The 18,238-nt window shown below is 46.1% G+C and overlaps 1 non-coding gene across 1 annotated transcript; it reads right to left on the bottom strand.

Moving 5' to 3' along the window:
• Nucleotides 1–337: 337 nt before the first annotated feature.
• On the bottom strand, nucleotides 338–419 carry Trnal-uag (transfer RNA leucine (anticodon UAG)). Its single transcript has one exon. It is a non-coding gene; the product is annotated as a tRNA-Leu (tRNA).
• Nucleotides 420–18,238: the final 17,819 nt, after the last annotated feature.

Raw genomic sequence — 18,238 nt, forward strand, 5'->3', positions numbered from 1 at the left:
CCGCCGTCGACGGATATGCTACCAGGACTCGCATTTGAAATCAATGACAAAGTGAAGTGAGCGTTGGGTTCAGGGTTACGCAACAGCAGTAGCGAGGTTTGCCGCAGACTTCGTTGTCGAGGGTTGCCGCTGCGACTGATTAAAACCTTAAACCATAGCGAGCAAATTCTTCTCTTCGCGGACAGGGCTATATGGGGCAAAATTTCATTCCACTCGATTGTGCACATTTGGCGGTCACCTGTGGAAGTCGCAGAAACTCCGCAAGAATTCATTGGAATTGATGTAGAGATGGGCTATCGTAAGAGTCCCATCAGAAAAAAATAAAATAAAAAGTGATTGGCAGCGGTGGGATTCGAACCCACGCCTCCGAAGAGACTGGTGCCTAAAACCAGCGCCTTAGACCGCTCGGCCACGCTACCGACATTATCAGAATGTATCCCATACAGTGCACAACGTTTCAATATTAAAATACATATGGGTCAACGATCTTGGGAGAGCTAAGGCGTCACTGAGGTAAAAGTTGGGCTGCTGTGACTTGGACAATAAATAACTCCATGCAGCCGAGCTATAGATGAGTGCGTTCATTTGACTACGGCATCTTCTAAGAGTTAGAAAGCTACAGTTTATTATGGGTGCACAAATGCTTCAAACTTCCACCTGATATCATTACAGCGCCATAATTCCACCGGGAGTCGAACCCATGGTATTCTGCTCAATAGAAAAAAGGCCGAACAGACTAGTCATTGAGCAAGTGCGATGATAATGGAAACTTTGATGTGGCACGGAAAGGTTACGTCTATTATCGTACATTAATTGAATAATGCCACTTTTCATATACGTTATAGACGTACAAATTATCATTTCATGTCTACATCTACACCGAATAGTAGCGGTAGCCGCAATTTTTCTTTTTCTTCACTGCTGGCGAAAAGAGTAAGAAGCGGAGGTTTGGTCAGATCTACGCTTTTAATTTTCAAAATTAACGAATCGGATCGAATCAGCTCTCGATTGCTTGCACACTTTCTACTCTGACCGAATCCACATATATACGGATCGCTCTTCCACTCAGGCCAGCTCCACCGGCGCAGTGGTTATACCATCACGATCAATGAGCATCACATACAAGACTTCTCACGTGACATCATTGACCGCTTCGGAGCTTGTTGCCCTCCGAGATGCCATTTATTTATTTATTTATTATTACCCTCAGGGCCAGAGGCATTAAAGAGGGGAGTGGGTTACAGCAAATGAATATAAAAACAGTAATAAAAAAGCAGTTAGAACGTTCAAGTACAAAGGCTTCTGATTATACAGTTTTAGCTAGGGTAAAATCGTCGTAAGAAATTGGTAGCAAAGTACGATAGTAAAATGGTAAATACGAAATGCACTTAGGTTACAAACATATAGTAGGAAAAATGCTTCGATTATACAATGTTAGCTAAAGCCGCTCGAGACCTTTGGTTATCGTGAATGGATAAGATTTCAGCGGGAAGGTGGTTTCATTCCGTGGATGACCGAAGGAAAAATGATTGCAAAAAAAGTTTTAGTGTTACATGATTTGAGACCAATCTTAAAACGATGGTCGATTCGAGGCGATATGTATTGTGGCTGAAAAATGAAATCATTGCGGAGTGTTGAAGGATAGTATAGCTTGTGAACAAGAACTAGCCATGCGTTTTTGCGACGAGAAGAAAGTAGACTAAGCGAAAGGTTAGTTTTCATGGCAGACACACTTGCAGTTCTATTGTAATTACGTAAGATGAAACGAACTGAATTATTTTGAACGAGTTCTAATGAATTAATTAGTTTATCAGTGGCAGGATCCCAAACAGCACATGCATAATCTAGTTTCGGACGTATAAGGGTAGTAAAAAGAAGCATTTTTAGGGATGAAGGGGCAGTTGAAAAGTTACGGCGCAGGTAGCCCAGCTTGCAGTTAGCGTTGCTAATTACGTAGTCGGTATGAACAATCCAAGATAAGTTAGCAGAGATATGCACACCTAGCTATTTGTAAGAGCTAACCAGTTCCAAGGGAACGTTATTTAGATAATATGTATCCATACTGTTAGTTAGTCGGGATACACGCATCACTTTACATTTGCCAACGTTTAGTTCCATTTACCAATTTTTGCACCAATTAGCTAAGTAGTTAGATCAGACTGCAGGTGGTTAGGATCTTCTGCATTAGTTATTTCACGAAAGATAACACAATCATCAGCAAATAAGTGAATGTTAGATGATAGAGAGGAAGGGAGGTCGTTAATATAAATGAGAAGCAAAAGAGGCCCGAGCACTGAACCTTGCGGTACACCGGAAGTTACGCTTCGAAGTGGTGAGTTATGGCCGTTTGATTATATTGCCACGCGTTAGTAACGCTAGAGAACGAGGACGAAGAAGTGTTGTTGGCTGCTGCGGCCAAAACAGTAAACAGCCGTTTGCTCGGAACTGACTGCCTGCCTTTTCCTCTCGCGACAACTGGTGGAGGTGCTGGGTACACATACGCCCTATGCCTGCTGGTCCTGAACCAGAAGCTACCAACGCCAGTACCTCAGAGACTGCAGAAATCCATCGAAGCAGCCATCGCCTCCAAGGTCTTCCACCACAGTACAGTCCCCTGGCAAACCCTGCGAGGAAGATGGCAACAACAACCGCAAGCCAAACCGAGGAGATCCCAAATGCTGCTGTACCTTCATTGTCAACGCGCCTCGCACGCCTAACCCGTTCCACGTCGACGCCTTTGAGGACGTAGAAGACTGGTTAGACTATTTCGACCGGGTCGCCACCTTTAATGACTGGGATGATCGCCGTAAGTTGAAAAACGTCTACTTTTCCCTTTTAGACGCGGCAAGGGTATGGTACGAGAGCCACGAAGCTTCGTTCACCAGCTGGCAGGAGTTTTACCGCCTGCTTCGTGACGCCTTCAGTACCTCCGAAAGGAAAGAAAGAGCCGAACAGGCACTATCTTCCAGGTTCCAAATGCCGAACGAAACCGTCGCCATGTTCGTGGAAGACATGACACGATTGTTCCGTCGGGCCGACCCACTAATGCCAGAAGACAAGAAGGTGCGCATGTTAATGCGAGGCGTAAGTGAACAGCTTTTCGCGGGCCTCATGCGCAATCCTCCTACAACGGTGTCTCAGTTCGTCCGTGAGGCAACAGTCATAGAGCGCATGCTTCGGCAGTGGCTATCGCAGTATGAACGCCAGACCACCATGACTGCGGCATGCTCGCTTGTACCTGCAAGGGATGACAGGGAGTCCCTTACCGAACTAATACGGCAGGTCGAGAAGAACTCCAGAGGTATTATGGATCGGCACCTCCGAGTGCCGCGGCTCTTACGGACGTCATTCGGGAGGAAATCAGACAGGTGGTTCATCCCTCGCCACCAACGCGAGCCGAACCTCCCACGCTCTCGTACGCCGATGCTCTTCGGGTTTCTACGCCGTCGACGGCCCGTTTCCCGCATCCAGCTACAGGACCGGGCCTCCTCGACGCTTCCCAAGCCCAAGCCGCCGCACGACTCTCCAATCAGACTTTCGTCCTGGTCCGCGGAAGTGCAACGGTATGGCGCGCTCCCGACAACAGTCCGTTGTGTTATCACTGTGGGGAGGCTGGCACACTTCTATCGCGACTGCCATTACCGACGGATTGGTTTGCGGGGATACCATCCGGACGCCCGTTGCCCGCGCTATGGCGAACGCCCACAGGAAATCGAGGAGTACTTGGAAAGCAACCGTCTTCCTCCTGTCCCTCAGGGAAGACAATCGCGGTCGCCGTCACCTCGTCGGCACACATCACCAAACCGCGCTCGACCCGCCTTTGATTCCACTGGAGTTACCGGCGGAAGCCCGCGCCGGGGAAACTGAAAACGGCAACCTCCGGGGGTGAGGCCGCTGTCATGCGAACCGTGAAATATCCTCCGCCGACGCCACCCCCTCGCGACGTACCGCTGACGCCTTCCTTCGAAACCGCGAAAAGAGCTTCTGCTGTTATTACTGTTTCCGTCGACTGTTATCCGTTGACGGCACTTGTCGATACGGTAGCTGATTACTCGGTTATGTGTGCCTCGCTGGCCAATCGGTTACGCAAAGTGCTGGCAGCGTGGGACAGCCCTCATCTGGTCATGGCTGGAGGACACCTCGTGCCACCCATTGGACGATGCACCGCCAGACTTACAATTTATACTTCGACCTTCGTAGCGTCTTTTCTTGTACTGCCCAAGTGATCTCGACTGGTTATATTGTGCATGGATTTTCTTCAGGAATATGGGGCGATCATTAATCTGCGTGACTTGTTCGTGACTTTTTCGAAGAATGTTTCTTCGGATTCTGATGTTAAGGATGAACATCATCGCGCGGCTTTACGCGTGGTCGATGACTGCGTAACGTTACCGCCTCGAAGTAGCATCTTCGTCCTTGTTCAGTGCCCTCAAGACCACCTAGATATGGGCATCGCCGAAGGTAACCTCACCATTTTGCTGGATCGAGAAGTCAGCGTCGCACGAGGTCTCGTAGAGCTCCAAAATAGGCAAACCACGATCATAGTTACTAACTTCAGCGGCGAATACAAGCACTTTGCGAAGCATACTACCATTGTCTACTTTGAAACAGTGGACGAGTCCAACGCATGTGCTTCGGTAACGACAATCTCGATGCAGGAAAACAGCGATGTGGACTTGACCAGTCACATCAACGTCAATCCACAGCTGAAACAACCCCAACAGGACAGGCTCCTCAGCCTACTATCATCATTTAACGACTGTTTTGCCACCACCTCGAAGGTCAAGCAGACTCCTCTAACCAAGCACAGAATCATCACTGAACCGACCGTCCAACCTGTTCGCCAACACGCTTACCGCGTGTCACAGAGAGAACAGGATGCTATGCGTCATCAAGTTAAGCAAATGCTGGATGATGATGTCATTCAACCATCGACAAGTCCTTGGGCATCACCTGTTGTACTAGTTAAGAAGAAAGACGGTTCACTACGATTCTGTGTAGATTATCGCAAGCTGAACAAGATCACGAAAAAGGACGTTTATCCACTTCCTCGGATTGACGACTCCTTGGATCGTCTGCGGCATGCTTTTCTTCAATGGATCTACGTAGCGGGTACTGGCCGACTGAAGTGGACGAACGGGACCGGGAAAAAACGGCGTTTATAACACCGGACGGCCTCTATGAATTTAAGGTCCTCCCTTTTGGACTGTGCTCCGCTCCGGCCACATTTCAACGCATGATGGACACAGTTTTATCTGACCTCAAGTGGCACTCGTGTTTAGTCTACTTAGACGATGTAGTTGTTTTTTCAACCACGTTTGAGCAGCACATCGAGAGGCTTGAGGCTGTTCTTCAGGCCATCCGCACCGCAGGCCTGTCTCTGAAGCCCGAAAAATGTCACTTCGGATACGAGGAGCTTAAATTTCTGGGTCATATTGTCAGCAACACCGGTATTCGCCCTGACCCTGACAAAGCCACGGCAGTTCGTTTGTTCCCGATACCGAAGCAAAGCACGATGTACGCCGATTTCTAGGGCTTTGTGCTTATTACCGCCGTTTTGTGCCAAATTTTTCTGAGATTGCCGAACCTTTGCAACGACTCATCACGAACGACGTGACATTTATTTGGGGCCCGGCTCAATCCGACGCTTTCCACGACTTTCAACGACGTCTACAGACACCACCGATCCTTGGTCATTTTGACACAGAGGCCGACACAGAAGTGCATACTGATGCAGGCAACGTTGATCTCGGAGCCACACTCGTACAATTTCAAGCTGGTGTTGAGCGCGTTATTGCCTATGCCAGCCGCACGTTGTCTGCTGCTGAAAAAAACTACTCAGCAACTGAAAAAGAATGTCTGGCGGTCGTGTGGGCTATCCAGAAGTTCGGGCCATACTTGTACCGACGCGCCTTCCGAGTCGTCAGCGATCACCACTCTCTCTGTTGGCTGGCGAATCTCAAGGATCCTTCGGGACGTCTCGCAAGATGGAGCCTTCGGCTACAGGAATTTGACATGACAATTGTCTATAAGTCTGGTCAGAAACACACCGACGCCGATTGTCTCTCCCGCGCCCCCGTCGAACCCGCACCAGCAGATACTGACGAGGACTGCGGTTTTCTTTGTAGTCTTCCATCTCCAAACCTAGCTCAACAGCAACGCCAGGATTCAGAGCTGCAACCCTTGATTGAATACCTTGAACGACGCCACCAACAACCCCCGCGGCAGTTCGCGCGTCACGTGTCCTCTTTCTGCCTACGCAGCGACATCCTCTACAAGCGGAACTTTCATCCCACGGAAGCCGTTTTTCTACTCGTTGTTCCCGCTTCTCTCCGCGACGACATTTTACGTGCATGCCACGACGAACCCACGTCCGGGCATCTTGGTTTCACGCGTACTCTGGCAAGGATCAAGAAGAAGTACTACTGGCGAAAACTCACAAAAAGCGTGAAGCAGTACGTCCGAACTTGTCGTGATTGCCAACGTCGCAAAGTTCCACCAATGAAACCAGCCGGTCTGCTTCAGCCTGTACGTCCTCCTTGCTCACCTTTTGAACAGGTCGGGATGGATTTACTCGGCCCGTTTCCCAAGTCTTCAGCTGATAACCGCTGGATTGTTGTCGCCCCGATTACTTGACCAGATATTGCGAAACCCAAGCCGTTCAACGAGCTACTGCTTCGGATGTGGCCAACTTTTTCGTCAAAAATATCGTCCTGCGACATGGTGCTCCAGCTGTCGTCATCACAGACGGTGGTACGGCCTTCACCGCGCAGTTGGTCAGAGATATTCTGCAGCTGAGTGGTACAACGCACCGTACGGCAACTGCGTATCACCCACAGACCTATGGGTTAACTGAGCGTCTCAACAAAACGATTGCAGATATTGTCGCGAGAGGAAAAGGCAGGCAGTCAGTTCCGAGCAAACGGCTGTTTACTGTTTTGGCCGCAGCAGCCAACAACACTTCTTCGTCCTCGTTCTCTAGCGTTACTAACGCGTGGCATTACCCCTCCCTCCAAAAAAAAAGAGGCATCGTCTCGATGCCGCTGCACGAAAGAACAGTGAAAGTTAAGCCACGAAAGTGGATGACGGGTTAAATACCACAGGGAGAAAATAAAAGAAATGAAAAAGACAACGGACGTGAGCACAGGCACCGCACCACAAAGTTTGTGAACTGGCGTCAGCGCGAGTGGTAGGGCTTCATCCTGGAGACGTGAACAATGTCGGAGGAGCGTGGTCTACGCGATTGGTGCGATGATTCTGCTGGGACAACTTCGTAGTTGACTTGACTTATGCGATGAAGAACTATGTAGGGCCCAAAGTAACGGCGCAATAATTTTTCTGAGCGGCCTCGTAGACGTATAGGGGTCCAAATTCACACGAGATCTCCTGGCTTGTATGTTACGACTCGGTGGCGTATGTTGTATCGACGAGCGTCTTGACTTTGCCGAGATAGAATTCGTTGCCGTGCAAGCTGCCGCGCTGCTTCAGCACGCTGAACAAAAGCGTCTGTATCTGTGGCGGTCGTATCAGACAAAGTTGGCAGAAGCACTGACAGCGTCGCGTCCGTAGACCAGACGAAAAGGAGGAAACCCGGTGGTTTCTTGAAGCGCAGTGTTATACGCAAGTGTCACATACGGGAGCAGTTCGTCCCAATTCTTGTGATCCGTGGCGACATACATGGAAAGGCAGGCAGTCAGAGGAAAAGGCAGGCAGTCAGTTCCGAGCGAACGGCTGTTTACTGTTTTGGCCGCAGCAGCCAACAACACTTCTTCGTCCTCGTTCTCTAGCGTTACTAACGCGTGGCAATATTAACAACCAACCGGCTAATCGGTGGGCAATATTATGTGATTCAAAGGCGGCCCTACAATGTCTCTTGTCAGCTCTTCGTCGCGGGTCCTGCGAACAACTCGTCTCGGAGATACGAGAAATGCACCACCATACGATCGCAAAAGGACATGACTTCGTGTTTCAGTGGCTGCCGGGTCATTGCGGTATCTCCGGCAACGACATCGCCGACGAAGCTGCTAGGAAATCACACGAAGGAGCAAATCTTGTTTCTGTGCCTTTATCGAGGACTCACGCAGCCCAACACCTAAGCAAGCTAGCGCACAGTATGACATTGGAGAAGTGGCATAAAACTGAATTCACCCAGCATAGGTGTCATTCTCTCGACCCATCTATGCAACTGCGGCTGTTACCTGGACTTCCGCGAAGTGAGGAAACAATGATGTGCCGCTTACGCTTGAGTGTTGCATTCACCAATGCTTACACATGTTTGATTGAAATGGCTGACAGCGCCGAGTGTAATGCCTGCGGTGTTGATGATACTATAGGATACTATAGAACACCTACTATGCTACTGCCCATCTTTTCAAAACGAAAGACATGACCTCTGCAACGTTTCAATAGGCTAGATAGAAGACCGTTTACCTTGAGCAAGATCTTGGGACCATCGCCTTGAAATCACAGCTGCAAAAGGCCACAAAAGCGCTGCTGCGATTTTTGAAAACTACAGGACTGAGTGACCGTCTATGATCCGGACAGATTGATCATCAGTGATAGAACAGAGGTCTGTTGCTACGTCGGCGATATCAACAGTGAACTTTCTATTCTTCTCTTAATCTCTCTCTCCCCTTTTTCCTTCCCCCAGTGTAGGATAGCCAACCGGGCTCAGTCCTGGTTAACCTCCCTGCCTTTCATTAAATCATTTTCTCTCTCTCTCTCTCCCCGAATCGGATCGGAAAATGACCTTCCATAATGAAATTGAATACCGAGTTTTTCTCATTTGTAAACACATGCGAATATAAATGTATGAAGTCCGTTTCGTAAAGATAAAGCTTATGTCATTTGAAAGATGTAATGCTGTTCAGAACTTAACATCCGGTGGACTGAAAAACTTGTAGATGAGAAAGAACTGACTGGTGAGCTATATAGAGTCCATCCCAGATGACCGTAATATTGCCCAAATAATAAACTAGTTTGCCTAAGTAGACACAACAAGTACCTAATGTGCTAAAGGCAAGACGTCATTATTGAATGACGGCAAATAACTGAGGAGACAGCTAGTCAATGCACTAACTCAGCAACCGATGCCTCTGCCTAGCAACAATTCTTCTTCTACGGCAGAATCACTCGGAATATTCAGCACTTGAATTTGTATTTATTTCTGTAGATTTCAATAAATGTTGTTCGCCCCTTATATTCGAACAGAAAGAAATATTCGACAACTTCAAAAGGGAAACTCTGTATTCGAATACGAATGAAATAACAAGAATTATTTGATGCGTATTTAAAACTTATATAATTGGTACATGCACCTACTTTTTGCTTTTAAAACAAAAGAGAGTCAGATAAGAGTGAATTCATGAATTCTCGCAGATATTTACCAAGTTAATCAGAACTTTCTCGCCAACTAGGCTAATTATTGGCTGCAGTGTATTGACAGACATCCTTTAAGCGCAAGGGTAGAAACTCGATATTGTTGGTACGAAATAGTGCAAGTGCCGCGCAATAAACAGGGACAGACGGAGGGTATACAACGCATGCGCTCGGATGTGTTGCACGCTGCGCCCGTGTAGCATGCAGTATATTTGAGGTATCTCCACATTTTCTAATTTCTTTACTTTCATTTAACTGGTTCCTTTTGGCCACCCGCGAGGATTCTCAGTAGATTTTCTCTGCACATAACTCACGGAAGACTGTACGTGAGAACATGACAAAGAGGGGCTGAGCTCCTTATTAGCGCACGTTGTAAGGGACAAAGGAAAACACCGCGCTGCCTATCTCTCAAAAGCCGCTAACGTTCCTATTTCACTTCTTGAATACAAAGGCATTGACCCTATATCGCCTTTTGAATGCATACAATGTCGAATAAAGCGTGCTTTGTGTGCTCGCGTTAAACGCGTCGGCGGGAGTTCTCGGAGCATGTGTCACACCCACACCTTCCTATAGTTGCGGTTTTATCGTTAAATGCCTGATTATAAAATATTCTTTAAATTGGTCGTATCGGGAACAATACGTTATCGATTTTTCTTTAAAGTCTAGCTTTGGGCAAGCAGCACATCAAGAATATAAATACCGTCATTGAGCGATTATTCTTAGTCCAATCTTTTGAAGGCGTCGATTATGCGGACTACACCCGTGCTACCGTGACATCAACTTATAAACTACTGTATAACGGCAGCCGAAATTTCGGCCGCCGTTTCACGGATATTTCGAAAATCATTTTTTTCCATTCGGTTAGTCTGTGGCTGAGGTCATTCTTGCTGCAAGTACGTACGAAGCAGATGGGCTGTTAACAGCGTCTATACAGAGCGAAGTCTACGATCCTTCATTGAAAAGTCAACAGCGTATTTCTTCGCAATTAATAGTAATATAGAAAGCTTCTGCTTGCGCGTAAACTTCTTAAAGTTTACGGATGACCGGGTCGTTAGAACCACGAATGACAACAGCACAGCTATTAGCGACATATCAGGACGCTTTGTCCAATAACAATGCGTTTGAAAAAATTGGAAGAACGCTTAAGCTTCGCTTTTAAGAGTGGAACGCGATAGCACTAAAATGTCCCTTGCTGCTTCTCAAGCTTCCCGACAACTGCAGCTTAAGCAACCGTAATGGTTACCGGGAAACACTGGCGGCGAAGGCTATATGCACGAAGGCGAGCTTTCTGGTAGAAACGCGGCCTCTTGCGTGGGGCGATCCCGGTGATATTGCACAGTCACGCCCAAAAAAATTGCATTATGTTCAGGTTTTCGTTTGTGTTTCGTACTTTTATTATTTCCGTCTGAGAAGATTTAACATAAAATGCATGCGCTGTGGGTGTTTTGTTTACTGACATTTGTTTGTGGATTGTCATTCTCAAAATTGCGAGGAATAGCTTTGCGAAGAATGCAAGACAAGGTATGAGCAACATTATAATGAGAGAATGGTGAGGCAATATAACCCGCATATACCGCATGTCGTGGAAGAAGGCGTGTCATATATTCGGAGGGCCTGCGTGGTTGGGGATGATTTTCTCCGCCACCAGCCGACATCGCACGCCGACGCCGGCTGACGACGCATGATTTTCTGCGACACGGTACCCTTAACGCTATCGCGTTAAAACCAATTTGGGTAGTGTTTTTGTTACGAAGGCAAACCATGAAAGACTGAACACGAACGATTATGTCGCTACCAACAGTTTACACCAGCAGTTTTATAGGAGCATGGCTGACCACTGCAGTATTAACTGTGCACGCTCTCTGGTTTAAAATGTACGTCACAAGGTGTAGCAACGAGCGTTGAATCGAAATAAATGGGCTTTTATTTGATGCGGGCGGACGGTTAGTCACGTAAAACGTTTCATTTTTCGCTGGCCTTCTTTATCAGTCGGGAAAAAAATTAACGGCCAAAAACTAACTGGCTGAAAACATGCCAGTTTTTAGTTCCTTCCAATTTCCTACAAATTAATAATTGAAAGCACGGCATCACAACAGTAATTAAAAAATAAATAGTGAATTGCAATGAAGTATTAAATTGAACGGAATCTGCAAAAATGTTACTGGTGGCAACTTTACGCGGTTTTAAACAGCATGAACTTGCTTATCTTCGCGTAGAATGGCCTATATTTTTTTATACCCGATGCGTGGTAGCTCGGAGATCCAGTTACCACGCATCGAAAACTTGACAACGAAAACTTGAACTCGTCTTGGTCAAGACGAGTTCAAGTTGTCGTTTTTGTTTCGTACTTTTATTATTTCCGTCTGAGAAGATTTAACATAAAATGCATGCGCTGTGGGTGTTTTGTTTAACGGCATTTGTTTATGGATTGTCATTCTCAAAATTCCGAGGAATAGCTTAGCGAAGAATTAATTACACGCTGCGCGTAAGACGTGCTCTTACGCGCAGCGTGTTGTAAGAAACGGAAGCAAGATCACGTTTATTGTTGCACACCTGCGCTGCAATAGGAACGATGAGGGTCCCGAAATTACCGGCGGCGCTTTTGATACAGTGAAAATTGAGGGATCTAAAAATGCATTTCATGAAACATCTTCGTGCTATTCCCGGTATAAAGGCAGCCATAGGTTAGTGCACTCTACCAAAAAGCTTCGCAAGGCAATCACCTAGCCGAACATCTATTATTTCTCCAACGCAGGCTTTCTTTTCCACTGACATTGAAACAGGGGCCGATGCTCGAGGAACATAAGCCAGCCGCGCTACGCGTTGTCCGTGGGAAGTTAGACGTAAGGCTTTAGATTGGCGCAACACAGCGAATGAGGTGCGCCTTCTGAATTCTCTTTAAATGAAATCTTATCTGCCGCTTCAATGACGTTCTTTGAAACAGAGCAATGAATAGAGGTGGTGCTGACGTGTATATCGAAATCAGATGTCATCGAACGCAGTTTTGGCAGAACTGTCATTGAACTTGATAGCGAAACGTGCTATCTGCACAGTATTAGGGAAACGTTTCGAGTCTTCTTTGCACCACACTAATTTTTTCAGCTAAACTAGAGGACTGATAGACGAGAAAATTACCAAGTTAACGATAGTAGCCGGACGGAAGACTTTTTTCGTCATGGTGGCCTGCAAGAGAAATTTTAGAAGTGATCTGAGAAAAAAAAAGAAGAGAAGAATCAGCAATGTAAAGCTCTCAGTGTGGGCGTCTCACACAATCAATAAAGGCACCACATAGTAATACAATGCTAATATATCACTGTGAAAACCACAAAGTGCACAGTGTCACACAGTCGGGATTTGTTGCACAATCTGGTATTGTTTACCTAACGAATCAGTGCCTTAATGGACGCTCGCGCTGTTGTCTGTGACATGACATTTCAGCACCCGCTTCAGGACAGCTGCGCTTCACACGCAGATCCCAATATGGCCGTTTCATCTGCAAAATTTTTCTGACAGACAGTATTTCTATAGGATATGTTCGAAGTTATGTTCGATAACCTCGCAGATGGTCGCGCAGTTCATATTTATGAGGTATTCGAGAGGATAAATTTTGATGCGTCACGTTAAAACAATGGCGGTTAAGTATCATAGTTTGCATTGCTCGAAAAGTGATTCACGAGCCCTATAGAATCTGAGAATCTGAGAGGCATTGAGCTGGCTTTCGCTGATGATCCCGGCAAGATGAAGAGAGATAGAAGCATGCGCGAGACTAAAATCATCATCATCAGCCTATATTTTATGTCCACTGCAGGGCGAAGGCCTCTTCTCCCTGTGATCTCCAATTGCCCCTTTCTTGCGCTAGCGTATTCCAACTTGCGCTTGCAAATTTCCCAACTTCATTACCCTATAGGTTTTCTGCCGACCTCGACTGCGCTTCCCTTTTCTTGATATCCATTCTGTAACCCTAATGGTCCACCGGTTATCCATCCTATGCATTACATGGCCTGCCTCGCTTCATTTCTTCCGCTTAATATCAACTAGAATATTGGCTATCCCCGTTTGTTCTCTGATCCACACCGCTCTCTTCCTGTCTCTTAACGTTAGTCCTAAGATTTTCATGCGATCCTTAACTTGTTCTCGAGCTTCTTTGTTAACCTCGAAGTTTAACAAAGAAGCTTGAGAACAAATTAAGGACCTAAATGGAGCACGCCTAATAAGCCATCCTCAGTCCTTGTTGAATGTTTAGATCGGCAATTAAGGAACAGCTGCCTTACGACCGCTATTCCAGCTCGCCCAATGGCCCGCACGAACTTGTGCTTCCATGTTATAGGCTGACGACAAAGCACTAGGGTCCATTGTATCTGTAAAGAGCAGATCAATATGAAGTTGTATGTGCATGGTGAATATTTGTGTAATTCATCCGGCCACCCCTACAACCCTGCATACCATCGTCTATTTTCACTTCACTAACCAAAAGGCCTATTTCCCCTGGCAAGGCACCTCCGCGGCCTGCATGCATAATGCATTCGGATGCGCGAGAAGCTTTTGCCGACACCAAGCATAAAAAGTGCGCCAGCACCTGAGGGACTTCAAGACCAGAAGCGGGCTTAGCGTACTTTTCCTGAACGCCATTGACATGACTTGTCACCAGCACCTTTCGTGCTGTATTTTTCTCTTGCTTTCGCAGAATGTGAGTGTATAGGGCAGCGGCTAGGAGCTGAAATATGAATTCAAACGCATGCCATTTCATCTCGGTCATGTCTTCTTGAGTTCGAGCCTGTCGAGTCTCGCGGTATAGAAATTGCGAAATACTCGACTCTCGATCAACGCTTCCTAACTTCCTTTCTTTCTTGGTCTCTTTGAGGAAAAAAATGATAGTGAATAGCATAATGTGCAATTTAAACTGCAATACGAAGGCCCTTCGCTGGGACCACGTGTCCTTCAGAAACGTAGTGTCTTTGAGCGCTGCGTTACTGTGCATTTTTATTTTGCTGTCAGCTTTTTTGACAAGAGTACTTCATGGAAATTCTGCATTTGCTCAAGGAGGGAAATTATTCCATTAAAATAAACAAGTAACTTACATTGTCAGTCTTCAAACTTGACTATATAAAAACAGTCATTTGCTTCCAGTTTTAAATTTCAAGAGTAAGCCCTTGGAATTGTGTGGCTTACTTTTTATGCCTCGCAACGCGCAGTGCAGAGTGACAAGCATTCACCAACTGAGGACAGTCGGATAGAAATGAATGAATGATTTGTGCGAGACGCCACTTGCCGGTGCTCTTAACCACATACGAGTAATTTATTCGATGACATACCCTTGTGATATAGCCGTTGGCTTTTAGAAGTTTCGTTACAGTATCTGCTGCAGTAGCTCATTGGTTATGGCACTGCGCTTCTTAGCAGGAGGTCGGGGTTCAATCCTGGCTGCGGCGATCGCGTTCCGATGGCGGTGGAATAGAAAAAAAGTTGTCGCAGTTTCACCTGAAAGGCGAATCATCAATTGCGATAGCAAATTTGTAGAGAGCTATAGATCGTTTCACTGATTACAAACATAGGCCCTGCACGGCTTCCGGTTTTGCCCACTGACGCAGCTGCTGAATGTAACTGGCAAAGAAGCAACCATGCGTTAAAGCATAAACCGGATAAGGCACGTGACCAGAAGTTTCTTGGGGGCGGCACGCTCGCCACTGTTATCGCGAGCATGAAACCGTCTATAAGCACCTTGCATTGCAGTTTGCGCGCGATCAATGCGCCACTACAAGTGAAGCTTTGGGACGGCCAGTGTCAAAACCAGCAAAACTGGAAGGACGCTGTATACATTCGCCGTGATACTTTCGATTGCTTATCGCGAAAGAAGACTGTCCGAGTTGGGAAAATATTAAAGTGCGCTTGCTAGCACTTTAATATATATGATAGCACGCTTTCGACATCGATATGAGCAGCGGGAACAATTGTGAACTTGATATCGTCAAAGCGCAGGGCATACCTCTCAAACGAGCGACGATAAGGAAGAAGTTGTCGTTCGGAATGGCGTATCATTTTCATCGCCTCTCTAGCGGCCGGCGTCGGCAATACTGGGGCGAAACATGAAATGTCGTAGCGCCATCTGAACAGTGAACGGTGCCCATACGCAGTAATGACAGTAGCTTCATCAGCTGTATAAACTTGGACATGCAGCAGCACCGGCAACACGCAGAACTGTTGTCGACGCCGTCGGCGTTTTGCCCGCGTTCGCACAAAATGCGTGCGGCGTTGGTGACTGTTGCCGGAGCGTCTGATATAAATAGCAACTTTGTGCCGCAGCTAAACACCGCCTCTCTTCCCTCCACCTCCCTCCCCCCCCCCGGCCTTTCGCGCGTCGGAAGAAGGCGCGTTTGCTCTACATATATGGTGATTGTAAAGGAGGAAAGAGACGCCTACTTCTGCAGCCCTAGGGAGCACGGCGCAGAACGCGCGTTTGTTCTCCTCCGTGGTTTACTCCCCGTGAAAGTGCGCGTCCCTTGCGCCCTTTCACTCGCACATACAGAGTTCGGCGGCGCGCGGCGACGATTTCATCTCCATTGACATCATACGGAACCTCACGGCGACGGCGACGCCGACGGCAGAAATCTGCTTTGGAGTGTCCATATAATTGCTATCGCAATAAAATGAGCTTGTACGATGCATCAAGGGCACGTTAAATAATCCCAGGTGACCAATATTTGTAGTTTTGGAACCTAAATCTTTAGAATATAAAGCTTTGTTACCGGTATTTGAGGGTTTCATGTGTAGCAGATCGACCTAGCATTACGCATTTCATGTGTTTTCCTTGATGGTTTTCTTTTTGAATCGAAGAAGCAGCGCTAATGCGAGATGGGTGGTAGTATGGGGGATTGTAGAACTAATTTGGTGACTTCGAAGTATCTGATATGAGTACCACAGTGTGAAGCCACATGTTATCGGAAACAAAAAAAAAATAATAGAAATTCCAGAGTTGTACTTGCCAAAACCACGATATGACGATGAGGCGTACGCCATACAGTGAAAGACTCCAGATGATTTTTGACCACCTCTTGTTCAAAACGTGCACCTAAATCACGGAGAAAGAATTCTTTCTCCGTGACCTAAATCTAAGCACAGGTGCGTTCTTGGATTTTCCTTTCATAGAAATGCGGTCGCAGTGGCCGAGAATAAAGAAGTGCAATTCCGGAAATATTAAAAAAAGAAACGTATAATGAAATGTAACTTGTCAACAATGGGAGCTGAACGCTCATCCTGAGTTACCAATTATACGTTTAACAATTGAGCTAAGATGGCGATGGCGGCAGCGAGGGAGGTAGAAATACCGCAAAAAAAAAAAAAAAAAATGCGCGCACTGCTAATACGTCTAAAAAGTGCGTTGATCATTGCAGGCACCTCTAACTAGGTAATATGTTTTTTGCCATGGCGGTATTGAGTATAAACTAGTGAAATATGTTCGTAGATGCAATGTTCAATGTGTAGGCAAGTGTCTAGGTAGTGATACGTAGAATTCCATGGGTTTCCTTTTCAGAGTAATGACGATACCTTCACATTGCTGATTTTTTTTACTTTTGAGATCTGTCCGTGCAAGGAAACCATTTGAACCGCGATGATAGTCTGGGTGAAATGAGCGATTGTTTTATTGATATAATTCATGCTCTCTTTTTAGATATAAGCCTATATATGTCCCTCATACGCCTATCTGTTCCCATCGCTTGATAGAGCAGTGAGTTATTTACATGCCGGAATACTTTTCCAGAATATAATGCTTCAGTTTTCTGTAAGCATCCCTTAAATGGTACGGGGTTCCCACGTTGTAGCTGAGGAAGGAAATAGAATAAAAAATTCCTTAGAAGAGATCTAGGGTTTATTTCCTTTGCGGCCGCTGTTGCAGTGTCTTCACCTAAATATTTTTCACAAGAAAAAAACTCGTGAGTTTCAATTACCAAAGAAAGCTTCTCTTAACGTGTTTGTGGCAATTATGATCAAATATTAAGCAGCGGTAAATATTTCTTTAGGAAGGTGCAACCTCGCGTTGGCTAGTAGGAGTAGCTTGTTTCGCTATCTATCCGCAGCATGTGCTCCTATTTCTCGTTTTAAGAATGCACTGCTTGTTTCCTATTATGATAGTTTCCTTTCAAAATTCAGATGCGCATTTACACGCCACGCTCGCCTTTTATTTTGCCCAGCATTCAAGAAGACGGACGATCTGTGAACGTTTTCTGTATTCTATCATAACCGCCACAAGATATTTAATACGTACACCATATTCCGAACCTTACTTGAACAGGCATCTTGGTGAAAAAAATGAGGCCATGCTGTGAAGGGAGAGAAAATGAACGATGAGGCATCGATTTTTTTTACGCAGACGCTTTAGGGAATTTTATATTTCCTATTACGGTCGGGAACAATCTATCAAAGATAGGAGCTGTGTTTTACTATCATATGCTGCTTGAATAACAGAATCATTATTGAAACTTCCCGAGGCATGTTCGAAAAGGTCTGACTCAATGCAAGAGTAACAAAACTGAGTATATTCAGCTAGGGAAAACATGATTATATTCAGAACGCTTGATTCGAATGCTGAACTCGTGCCAAAGTGCTGTTCATTCATGCTGTTATCTTTTTTTGCTCAAGTTTAAGAGCCCTTGGGCGTGTATGGCAACTTGGAATATTGCTGTTTTACTCCGTTGATCAAACAGATGGCCTCGTGACCTATTTTGCTAGGGAAAAGTGCTCAAGAAACTACAAAGGCTGAAATACTGGGCATAAATGTTGATTCGTGACCTGTGTACGAAAAGCAAAAACAGGGCTTCGCGAAACTGATAAAGCATGCACACTAAGAGCAGGCGCTATTCAAACA

Source organism: Dermacentor silvarum, chromosome 3, assembly GCF_013339745.2.
Source record: "Dermacentor silvarum isolate Dsil-2018 chromosome 3, BIME_Dsil_1.4, whole genome shotgun sequence".
Taxonomy (NCBI): domain Eukaryota; kingdom Metazoa; phylum Arthropoda; class Arachnida; order Ixodida; family Ixodidae; genus Dermacentor; species Dermacentor silvarum.